Source organism: Lipotes vexillifer, unplaced genomic scaffold, assembly GCF_000442215.2.
Source record: "Lipotes vexillifer unplaced genomic scaffold, Lipotes_vexillifer_v1.1 scaffold98, whole genome shotgun sequence".
In the NCBI taxonomy this organism is placed as follows: Eukaryota; Metazoa; Chordata; class Mammalia; order Artiodactyla; family Lipotidae; genus Lipotes; species Lipotes vexillifer.
This window is the reverse complement of record NW_006799611.1, coordinates 2,989,442-3,001,322: the sequence shown is the minus strand read 5'-3', so window position 1 is coordinate 3,001,322 and position 11,881 is coordinate 2,989,442.

Below are 11,881 nucleotides of genomic sequence, written 5' to 3'. Positions count from 1 at the left end.
AAAAAAAAAAAAAGCCACTCCTCCTGCAAGCCTCTTTACCTCTAAACCCTATAAACGTGGTGTTTGATTCTCACAGGAATTTCTAGCTCACATGGATCACCTACCCCGCCCTCTGGAGATATGGGTCCCAGGAGATCCACTGCCGATTCTAGCCAGATGTGGCCAAGGTGGCACCTCTGAGGGCTCTGACACCGTCATCCCCTGGCAGCTTAGGCAAAGCCCGGGGCCCCGGTGGGGCACATCTGAGCCAGCCCCAAACAGACTGAACATCTGTGGGACCAGGAAAGGCAAGTGGCCCAGAGTCTCCACAGAACCAGCGTGGTTCTGCTGCTCTGCCCACCCTCTCTCTCTGAATTCCACTTTACAGATGAGGAAACTGAGACTCAGAGGTACGCAGCCACAAAGCTTGAAGGTGGTGGAACCGGGATTCGAATTGGGTCTGAATGACTGCAGAGGCCACTTGTAAACACTGTCCACAGAAGATGATTATTCTGCAGCGTCAGGGAATGCTGCTTGCCCCCAAGGAAGGTGTGTGCTTGTGAAGAAAGAAATCAGTTTTGTGCCTGGACTCAACATGCTATTCAGAATTCACGAAGGTTCTTCCTTGAAAGGAACTGGAAGGAAGGAGGAGGGGGGCTTTTGAGAACCAGTTTGGCTTTCATCCACTTCCTCCACACTCCCGGAGGGAAGGAATGGAGGTGACCGGTGTCCCCAGGACAGGCTGGGCAGTGGATGGTGCTGGGGAGGTGATGCGGGGCGGGGGGTGGGTGCACCCAGCCCAGAGAGAGCCACCATCCTCTCTGAGACCCTAGCCCTGAGTGAAGAGCCAGGCCAGGGCCGGGGGGGTCTTTGCCTTCAGCTGGTAGGGGGGTCCCTGGGATTCAGAGCTGCCCATCTGAGTGGCAAAGTGCCCTGCACGCTGTGTCAAGTTGTAGCCTGGTGCCATGGGAACCAAAATGTCTGAATCCAGGGTGTGGCCCAGTTCGGTGGTGGCGCCTCCCTGAGGGACCTTGGGCAAAAGCCCTACGCTCTCTGGGCCAAGGTGGCTGAGCTGACTGCACTCCTTCTCTCTCTCCTTGGAAGCCCCTCCCTTTCACCCCGGCCTCCAGGCTCTCTGGGCCTCTGTCCCTCCACCTCTCACTGCAGTCCCCAGAGTACAGGCCGTGGTCCCTGCCCGGCAGGCAGCGGGTGGAGGTAGCTGGCAGGGCGGGAAGAGGCAGGAGAGGCAGGAGTTACAGGAACCGGCTGGGCCTGGGCGATTGCTCAACTGGGGAGCCTGGCCGGCTGGCCTCCCCAGGCCCCCACTTCCACCAGCAGCCCTCCCTCCTAGCTCTGCATTGCAAACATTCCTCACCAGCCTCGGTTGCTGCAGCCCCGGAAGGGGGAACTGCCACAGATCCAGCACGGGGCCGCCAGAAACACTTAACCCCTTCCTTCCTTCCAGGCAGAGCCTGCAGGCCTGGGTTCCCAGACCGTGTGACCTGGTCAGGCACATTGAGGGCAGGCCTGGCTGGCCCCAGGTTAGCAACCTGGATCAACAGGCTGCATGTCAGCTCGTACAGTTGCCAATCAAGGATTCACTCAGCAGGCATTTCCAGAGCTCTCCCTGGGTCCCCAGCACTGGGCCTGGCACAGGCAGGGAAATCCAAAAGGGGGGTGCTCAGAGAGCCCACATTCTAGTGGGTGGGGGAGGGGTGCGGATCAGATAAACAGGCGTTTTTTTAGCTCACTACAATGACGAGTGCTACAAAGGAGAAGGATGGGGTGAGCCTGAGTGTGAACTAAAGTCGCTCAATTAGGCAGGGAGGGCTTCCTGGAGGAAGTGACATTTAGCAAGCAACAAGAAGAGGAGAGGGAGGGTGTGTCAGGCAGAGGATGTGAGACTCTAGAGAGGAGAGAGAGGTTTCACGGTCCAGTCTGTGTGTCTGGAGGAGGGGGGCAGGGTAGAGAGCCCCCAGGTGGGAGAGCTTGGCCTCTTGAGCTTGGACTGTCTTGAAGGCAGTGAGAAGCCATGGAAGGGTTTTACCTGGGGAAAGACATGGTCAGGTTCAGCCTCAGGCACTAAGATTCCCATAATGAAGAAAGGGAGCTAGCTAACTAAGGTTTCAGGTACAAATCAAATACACACAAAGACCAGGAGCCCTGAAACTCACCAAAGTGCCACCAACAGGAGACATTTCAAATGGCAGCCTGGCAGCTGGGCCTGGCACCTGGTCCTCCTGGGGCCCAGGGTGCACTCTGAGCCCTGCCATCCCCAGGCCGGCCAGAGGCAGCACCCCCAGGTGGGAGAGCTTGGCCTCTTGAGCTTGGACTGTCTTGAAGGCAGTGAGAAGCCATGGAAGGGTTTTACCTGGGGAAAGACATGGTCAGGTTCAGCCTCAGGCACTAAGATTCCCATAATGAAGAAAGGGAGCTAGCTAACTAAGGTTTCAGGTACAAATCAAATACACACAAAGACCAGGAGCCCTGAAACTCACCAAAGTGCCACCAACAGGAGACATTTCAAATGGCAGCCTGGCAGCTGGGCCTGGCACCTGGTCCTCCTGGGGCCCAGGGTGCACTCTGAGCCCTGCCACCCCCAGGCCGGCCAGAGGCAGCAGGCTCAGGGGCTGCTCCTCCCAGGATGGGATCCACCCTTCCCCCCCCCCGCCCAGACACCAGCCTGCAGACAGCTGGAGCTCCATTAATGCAGCAATTAGAGTGTTGAAGTTGAAAGGGGCTGAGAGACCCTTCAGGCCCACAGTCTCCTCACTTCAGATGAAGAAACTGAGACCCAGAGGCAGCAAGGGCTGGCCCCCCGCTTCCACTGAGGGCAGATGTGCACCTGGGCTGGCTACCATGGAGATGCTCGGGCACAGGGGGGGCGGGCGAGGGGCATGCATCTGAGGTGCCCACAGTACACGTCCAGAGAGGAGGCCAGCACACCCAGCCTGCTTGTGACCTTGGCACCCCAAGACCTCTGTGGACCCCCCAATCAAAGCCCCTTCCTCTCCCCACCTTTCACAGGACCTCAAAGAGGCCGAACGGAAACAGAGATTCAAATCCAGAAAACCAGGAACCATTTGGAAATGGGCAGTCACTAAACCCAGCTGGTGGAGGCCGTCTATTCCTCTGTTCCCTTTGAGCTTGAAGGAATGAGCCAGGGGACAAAGTAAGTTGGTGGGAAACTACTTGATTGCATTGTTTTCGCTGTAGACGTGTTTCCTTTTGTTTTTTTTCTTTTTTCTTCTTTTTAAACGAAGTGCTGCTTAGAACACCAACATACCAAAGAGATGAAAATAGAGCTCCCCTCATTGGAGAAGGAGGGGGCGGTCTGGGACCCGCCCCACGCACACCCACGTGGGCTCTGTGTCCCCTTGGGCAACCCCAGGCTCCTCGGAAGCCACTGAGGGCCAGCAGGTAAGCCCAACCCGAGATTTTAGGGATAGGGAAACCCGAGGGCCAGGGAGGTGGAGACACTTGTCCAGAGTCACACAGCCCTGAGGGATGCAGCCAAGTGCTGTCAGGCCAGCCTGACCCCAAAACCCTCCGTCAAGCCAGGCCCAGGCTGTGGGATCAGGAACTAGTGCCTACACTGTGTTTTCTGAGAGTCTCTATGCCTGGTCTGTTTGTCGGGACAGCAAATTTAGCCAGACCTCCCCGAATCCTGCTCAGCGAGTTGAGACTTCTGAGGGGAAAACATGCCCAGGACGCTCCCTCTGTTGAAATCATGCTGGGACAGGACAGGAAAGGGCTGGGCTGGCTCCAGGCCCACACATGCCCCCAGCAGAAGCAGGAGCTGTGTTCCTTCCAGCCCCCTGGGGTGGCCCATACAGGGGGCCCGTGCAGCAGCAACTGTCTGTTTTGTGGCTCGGGGTCCACTCTCGGTCACAGAGCAAAGATCTTTCCAGGCAATGGCACTTCTGCAAAGGTTCTTTGAACCTGGGGTGCCACCACCTTGGTGACCCTCCATCAGCTTTGCCAGGATAGAGCATTCCGGCACCTTCTGAAGCCTCATCACAACCAGAAGTGTCGGCCATTATTACCCCATTTTATAGGAAACCGGACCATGAGGTCACTTGCCTGGGTCACAGAGCTAATAACGGACACGGCAGACCTGGGACGCAAGTGTCTTGAGCACCCAGGTGTCTACTGCTTACCACTAGGCCACCACCGGAGATGTGACCCCTTCTCCTAGCATGAGGCTGGGGCGAAACCAAAGAACTCCTGCCTCGCCCTGACTCTTCACACACTGTTAATGCACATGAAATAAATATTTTATCTCACCTATTTATTATGTATTTATGTATTCATTTTTGGGGCCGCACCACGTGGCATGTGGGATCTTAGCTCCCCCATCAGGGATCGAACCCACGCCCCCTATAGTGGGGGTGTGGAGTCTTTAGCACTGGACCGCCAGGGAAGCCCCTATGATGTGTTTCTCTCTGGCATTTCTCCATCCTGAGTTTACACCCCACTCCAGTCTTCTCCATGTGGGTTCACACGGGTCTTGGATTTTGTCTCTGCATTTTCAGGGGGCAAAGCTGCTTGTGTCCCTGTAGCCATCATTGCCCCCAAAAGAATCTCATTTTATACATTTCATAAAAATGAGTGGCATAACTTGAAAATATTGTGGAACTTGCTGCTTGGGGACAAGGACTGCATGTCTCCACGATGCTGTTGAGGCATTGGGCATAGGGTGAGGGCTCAATGAACGGGCCTGGATGATTATTATTGATGCTGTTCATGGGGTGTTGGCGTGGCTGATAAATTCCTGGTCTCATCCTCCTAGCAGGGTCACTTCTCAAAGTTACTAATTGGCACTAAATGGTAAGAAACCAGCTGTGAGAATGAGGCAAGTTATCTGTCCTTGTGCTGGAGAGATGTTTACCATGGCAGTTGGCCTGCAAGATGGTCTCCAAATGATTTCGACCTCCTTCAGCCCTTCCCACAATGAATAGGACTGCCCTGTGGGACCAATAGGACAGTGTGGAAAGGATCACATGTGCAGCCCAAGGCCAGGTCATGAGAGGCTTCGGTCTTGCTCTCTTGCATTCATCTGGGGGAAGCCAGCTGCCATATTGTGAGGAAACTCCAGCAGCTCTGTGGAGGAGTCTGTGTGGCAAGGAACCAAGGCCTCCTGCCAACAGCCAGCACCGCACTGCCAGCCAGTGAGTGTGCCACCAAGGTGGTGACCCTCCAGCCGCAGTCAAGCTGTCAGGTGACGGCGGCCCCAGCTGACACCTGGACTCTAGAACTTACTTAAGTGAAGATAGGCCAGTTATGCCAGTTCTGAATTCCTGACCCACAGACACTTTGAGAAAATAAATGCCTATGGTTTTAAGCCACTAGGTTTGGGGTGATTTGTTATGCAGCAGTAGATAACTAATACAGAAACAGAGAGACCTTTTAGTTATGAGGGCCTTTCACTGACTGGGTTCCCAAAGTATGTTCCTTGTAATACTGACCCCTGACTATACTCTGAAAACCACAGTCTGTCCAGTATTGGCAGATTGTGGACTTTCGTCTCTTATTCAAGATGCCCAGTGCACCTTGGCATATTCAAGCAGAACAGCAAGGAAGCTGTTTCTCAGGAGTCTTTGTGGCACTCTGGCATCACAGTTTCAGAGCTTCTTTGGGAAGCACAGCCAAACTGCCATGGCATCAGGCTCCTATAGCACATTAGACAATTGTGTCCAACATAAAAACAAAAACACTCTCAGCCTGATATTCAGAGTGTGGCTGACAGTGTCATATACAAAGACAAGAGGGCCAGTCTCTCTGAGCTCTTCTTTCAGCTGAAGGGCTGGTTTGCCCTGGGTCCCCTGTGGTCCCACCAGTCATACAATCAGTGGTATTTATTGGTCAGGGTTCTGAGCCAGTGTTTGGCCGTGGACCTCAGTGCATTTGGGGACCACTGGGGATTCAGATTTTGGTTCCTGACCTCTGTAGCTCCAGTTCTCAGCAGCTCCAAAGCCCACCGACACTCAGGCCACGCTGTGGCCTTGAACTCCCCGCCCCTCGTGTTTGCCACGTCTTCAACAACAATGCCTCAGAGCCGGGTACTTCTCAGTGGGAATGCAACCGTGGTCTTAAAACACGCACCACTGGAAAACAGCATTTGATACAGAAAAAAATCATTTTACAGGCAACTTTAAGAGCGAACCCGCCCCCTTCAGCGAAGGAAGGCTGTGCTCAGAAAACCACAGTCTTTCAAACACCCCTGGGGCTGCATGGGGGGTGGGAACGCTAGCAGGCAGAGGCCTTTTCTTCTGTTGAAAACATAATTTTACCCTCATGTTGCTTCATCTTTCCCTGCATGGACATCCTGGGGGTTCTCAGGCCTTTCTGGAGCCATCGCTTCCAGACACCAAGTGGCCTTCCCTCCTCCCTGGGCCGGAGGCCCCAGCTGGGGCACCTTGTTACTCAGAGTGTGGCCCTGGCTGCCTCAGCACCTGCCTGGGAGCCCTGCCCAGGCCTGCTCCATCAGAGTCTGCACTGGAACAAGATTCCCAGGTGATTCTAGGCACATTAAAGATGGGGAGTGCTCGGTTGCACCCCAGAACTGCCGTCTCCAAGTGCCTGCAGCCTGCCTGCTAACGGGCCACACGCCTGCCTTTTCCTCACCCACCTTCCAGGCTCCCATCACAGACAGCTTCTCAGAAGCTGCATTTCCAGAGCCCCATTTCCACGTGCATTCCGCCCGCCCCTGCGTCCCTCTTTCATCACGGAAATCCAGTGAGAGGATCACACACGACAGGGTGGGAAGTCAGGACACCTGAACAAGAGGTAATGGCAACAATAAAGACACCCAGCCCTTACAGAGGGAAGCAATAGGACCCAGGGTTTCAGAGAGGGAAAGCCATCTACCCAAGATCACACAGCTGGTAAATGGCAGAGTCAGGATGACCTCACAGCCACCAAGCTCTCCCTGGACACCCCGTGGCAGGAGGACATCCTTGATGGGGAAATGGGAGAGGCTGCAGGGATTGTCAGAGAGTTGCACCCTCATCCCAACTGGCTTAGCCCAGTGGTTCCCAATCTGGGGTTCCCTGGGGGAGCCCTCCAAGGATTTCTGGCCACGGGGGTTGGTGGAGGGAGATACTCCATGCTACTTACAGCCTCTTGAAATCCCTGATGGTCACTGCACCTTGACTGAGGGCCAGGCCACCCCAGGCTCCAAACGACATCACTTTCTTTGCTTTGGATGGGATTACATCAACCCGCTGTGCTCCTTCAGACTCTCCGATGGGAGCTGCACAGCATCATGGATGCCCTTGATCAGCCCAAACTGAGAAAGCTTCTATTACTTACACAGAGGCAGTTTTCTTGTTGGGCCAACATGGGCCTGGGGGCAAATGAGAGCAGGAGGAAGTTTTCTGGCAGGGATGGAGAGAGGAATCAGCTTGTTTTCTTTAAAGTGGATCGAGCGCTGGAGGCAGCCCCAGCAGGCAGGGCTGAGCCACCCAGTCTCACAGGTCTTCACGAGATGCTCTCGGCCCCGCTCTCCACGGAAGCAGACCATGACGTGTGGGCTCCTGTTCGCAGGAAGCCGGCCACTGACAACCTTGAATTTCTTGTAGAGACAAGACCTCTGGGTGGGCCTTGCGTGCGGCTTCCACTCCGCTCTGCACCTTTCTTCCCATCTCGGCTTGTCCGGGTGCACTTTTGGGGCTGGGATGGTGTTTCCCTTGCTCCTTCTAGGCAGACGCTTCCCCTCCATCCCTCCCACCTCCAACCCACACCCACAGGAGGTGTTAGGCTTTGGAGGTTCTGGTCAGGATCATTCAGAGGTTAACCGTCGGGGCTCTGAGGTCCAGTGGATACAGGGGGCTTGCGATCAACGGACAACTTCAGCTCACGCCCCTGCCACGCGCTTCCACCGTCTGGAGACACCTTGTCGGTGTGGGGACCCCAGGTTCCTGACCACTGGAAGGTGTCCTTCCATGAGGGACTTGAAGTCATCTTTGGACTCGGGATTGGGGCGGAGGGGCACAGCCACTTCTTACAAAAGGATCCTCTTGCGTCTGAGTGGCAGGAGCCGGAGACCCCAGTCCAGAGGCCCCGTGGCCGTGGGGTAGAACAGCACAGTGAAGGGCAAGCCAGCTGGCTTTCAAATACAACTCGAGCGGAGCCCGTTTTGAGGTATAAAAAAAAAACGCGTACCATCCATCTGTACAGCGAAGGGCCTAGAACTCTGATGTCGACGCACCAACCAGGGGACTTTTTATAAAGCAAGTTCCCTCGGGGGTCTTTCTGGTGATTCTTTATGAGATGGATCAGCTACGCAGCCTCGGGTGTCCCCTGTTACACCGCGTTTCATTGTTTTTTCAGTGTGTCCCCCTCTTCTAGCAGACGTAGCTTCTCCAGGGCAGGGGCACCCCTGGTTCGTCTTCATGCCCCGAAAGCTCACTTAGGGCCCTGCAGTCAGGACTCACAGGTCTGTTCATCAGTAGAACAGAGCGTCCAGGTCCAATGCCAGACTCATCAGTTTCTCAGTGTGGAACGTAAAGCCAGTCACGTCTCCTCTCTGTGCCTGTTTCCTCCCCTGGGAAATGGCGATCCCGGTCCCTTGAACCTTGTGGGGTTGCTGTGAGGACGGCCTGAGCAGGTGAACACACACATCACAGGCCACACCCACGAGTGGGGTACCTCTATCCAGCCCCAACTCCGATGCAAGGCTGGGCACATGGCAGGTGCTCAGGTACAGTCTGGTGTTCAGATTTTTTTTTAAATTAACATTTCTTAACGTACAGGGATAAACATTGTATATTATTTGTGGAAAGTGTGATTTTTTTTTTAAAAGAGAAAACTTGATCTCTTTCTTTCCACCTGCAGCCAGCATTCAAGATAGATACTCCCCACGCATGTCCCCCTTTTACGAAAAGTCAAGGCTCAGAGAGGTCAAGTGAGGTTCCCAAGGTCACTCAGTGACAGAGTCAAGCTCTTAACCATGAGCGTCTTGGGTTTATCACCCCTGGCCTCCATGAGACCCTTGGTTAGACTCCCCCAGAACCAAGGGCCCCATCCCAGAGAGAATCAACCGGGCCAGTAACCACGTAATAAGGTCATCTCTACTTTAAAGATTTCTCTGAGTGGGAACCAATGTGACAGGGAAGGAAATTTTGAATGAGGTCACACCAAAAACACCAGGCAACTCTGGAAGAGTATAGCTTCCCCAAGCCTGAGCTAACTCTGGCCAACTTCCATCTGATTCCCTGGTAAGCAGGCAGAAGGTGGGGAGGGGGCAGATTCAGATTAGAAGCCTCTTGGGCTTTAGTACCAGGCCTGAGAACAGTGGGCAGGGGGTAAGGGTGGGGAGATTCATGCTCTGTGGCTGTCTTGAGGCAGGTCTCCAAGAGGGTCTTTCAAGCTGCTGTATGAGTTGGTGATTAGGAACTAGGCTCTCGAGCCACAGAAACCTGGGATTCCCTCTTGGCAAGCTGTGTGACTTCTGTGACCCTCAGTCTCTTCATCTGAAATGTGTCCAGCAAAGCTTTATTGTCCAGCTGCTCCTTGAGGAGCTGATGCTGGGTGCTGGGGACTCAGCGATGAATGGGAAAGACAAGATTGGGGCCTTCACCAAGCTCCCCTGCCTAGCATGGAAGACTGAGTGTGGAGACAAACACGTTCAGATATCAGCTATAAGGAAATAACCCGAGGATGAGAATAATCTCTATCTCAAGCTGGTGGTGAGGATGCATCCAAGTCAAGGTTGAGCCCAGCATTCAGTACGTGGTGAGTGCTCAGCCCGTGAAAACTGCTTTAGTTGCTGCTGTGGCGACGATAATTACCGTAACCTGAATAAAACTGGGCTGCCTTGGGGCCCAGTCTCATCACCATGTCACGTTCAAAAGCAGTAGCAGTCTGACACCCCCAAATCATCGAAAAGCAGTTTAAATCTTCCTGATCTCTCAGAGACACCAAAGGGGATTTCCTTTGCACACCACACACAAAAAGCATTCTCAAGACTCTCTGTGACAATCTGTCTGCCTAGAAGGTCTCAGGGCAGCTGCTCCAGAAACATCGCCCCTCCCTGCACCTCCCTTTCATCCTTCCCAGAGAGGCAGGGGCTGCTGGGCCTGGCCTTGGGAGAAGGGGACTGGGTGCATCCAGGCTCTGCTCTCACTAGCCATGTTGCTCAACTACTCAGTTTCCTCATCTGCAAAATGTGAATAACAATAGCACTGCCTCCAATGAGTTATTGTGGGGAGTCAATGAGATAATGGCTGGAAGGTGTCTAAGATGGGCAGGGCTGGGCTAGCCCAGTGTGAACACATGGTTTCCTTCTACTGCCTCCCCCACCTGCCCTTTGCCTCTCACCCCAGTTAGGAGCTCTGGACAGGGTCTCCTGTAGTCAGTCTGGGCTCTCTAGGTCCTAGCACCCAGTGGCAGCTCCACCGGCCGCGCTGCTGAGCACAGGGAAAGGGCCAGTGCCACGCAGGTACCTGGGACCTGCTGATCATTGGGGAAAGACGGTTCCCCACCAACAGAGGCCACTGCTTGCCCGAAGCCTGGGCAGTGTGGCCCAAGATCTTCTCCTGCATCAGAGGTCTGGTGTCTCTCTTCCCAAGGGGCTCTGGACCAGGCCCTCGTCAGGCATGTGGCTCCTGCCCCCAGAGGGCTCACGGACCTGTGTGGGAGGCAGATAATCGGAGCCTGAGGTTGAGGTGAGACACCCAAGGCAGCAGGAGCAGAGGACCTGCTGGGGCATCAGGGAGGGCTTCCCAGAGGAGGAGACACTGAAGGGAAGGCCACACCTATAGGCAAGAGCCTGGAAGGGAGAAAGTGGTGGTTCTAGAAGATACAAGAAGTTCCTTCCCACCTGCCCCAACAGGTACAGTTTGCTGAACTCTGTCACCTACGCCATCTCACTTGGCACCCCCCTACCCCACCCCAGAGGACACAGGGCAGGAGCTCTTGCTCCCAACTTACAGACGGGGAGACCAGTGCCAAGAAAGAAAGAGACAATTCCTGGCTAAGACTAGAGCCCGTATCTCCTGACTCCTGGCTCAGGTGAGAGAATCAAGATGTAAGACGGGGCCCAAAGCACCCCTGGCATCTGCCTATTATCATCACCCCTATTTTACAGATCAAGAAACTGAGGCTTAGTGAGACCACAACATCCCTCCAGTCCTGCTGTTTCTGTCTATCTCTGGGGACCTAGGACAAGCCTGAGGTACCCAGATGCCCTCCCCAGGTGGGGCAGGAAACAGCCAGGAGCACGGGTGACTCGCCAGGGTGGAGGAAGGCGGGGAGTCGGGGTGGGTTTCACAAATGAACACTAGGCTGGGAAAAGCGGAAGAATGTGGGTGGGGATAGGGGTGGACCTCAACAGGAGGCCAGTCTGGGCGGGGCCCAGAGCCCTAGGCAGCCCCCTCACTCACGCCAGGGTGAGACCCTGACTTCCCGTAAGACACCACCCCCGCGCTGGGCGGGGAGAAGGGCCAATGCCGCCCAATCAAACGCACTCCCGGTCTGGTGGGGGAGGCGGCCAGGGAGAAGGGCTCCCAGGGCCTTCCAGGACGAGCCCCCCGGGACCTGCCCAGGACTCAGCCGCCCACCGCCCACCCCCACCCTCATTAGCACCGACGCCCGGCGTCCTCCCCTCGGCTTTCGGGTGGCTCCAGAATTTAAAGGTTAAATCCTAACCTCGTCTCAGCAGTTTCTCCCGGCTTTGCCTACCCAGCGCCAGTTGCTGGTAATTATATGCATCTCCGAGCAGCCAATCAGCTGTCAGACTGACAGATACTGATCTTTTCGTTTTATTTTTAGCTCTGTGCTTCCCCCTCTAGTTGCAAAAAAAAATTCTGTTTGTTCTGTGTGCTGCTTGGCTCCCAGCTCTGCAACCGGCTCTCATCTCCGCCAGCCAGGTCTCGGAGCAGGAAGCCGGAGGGGCTGG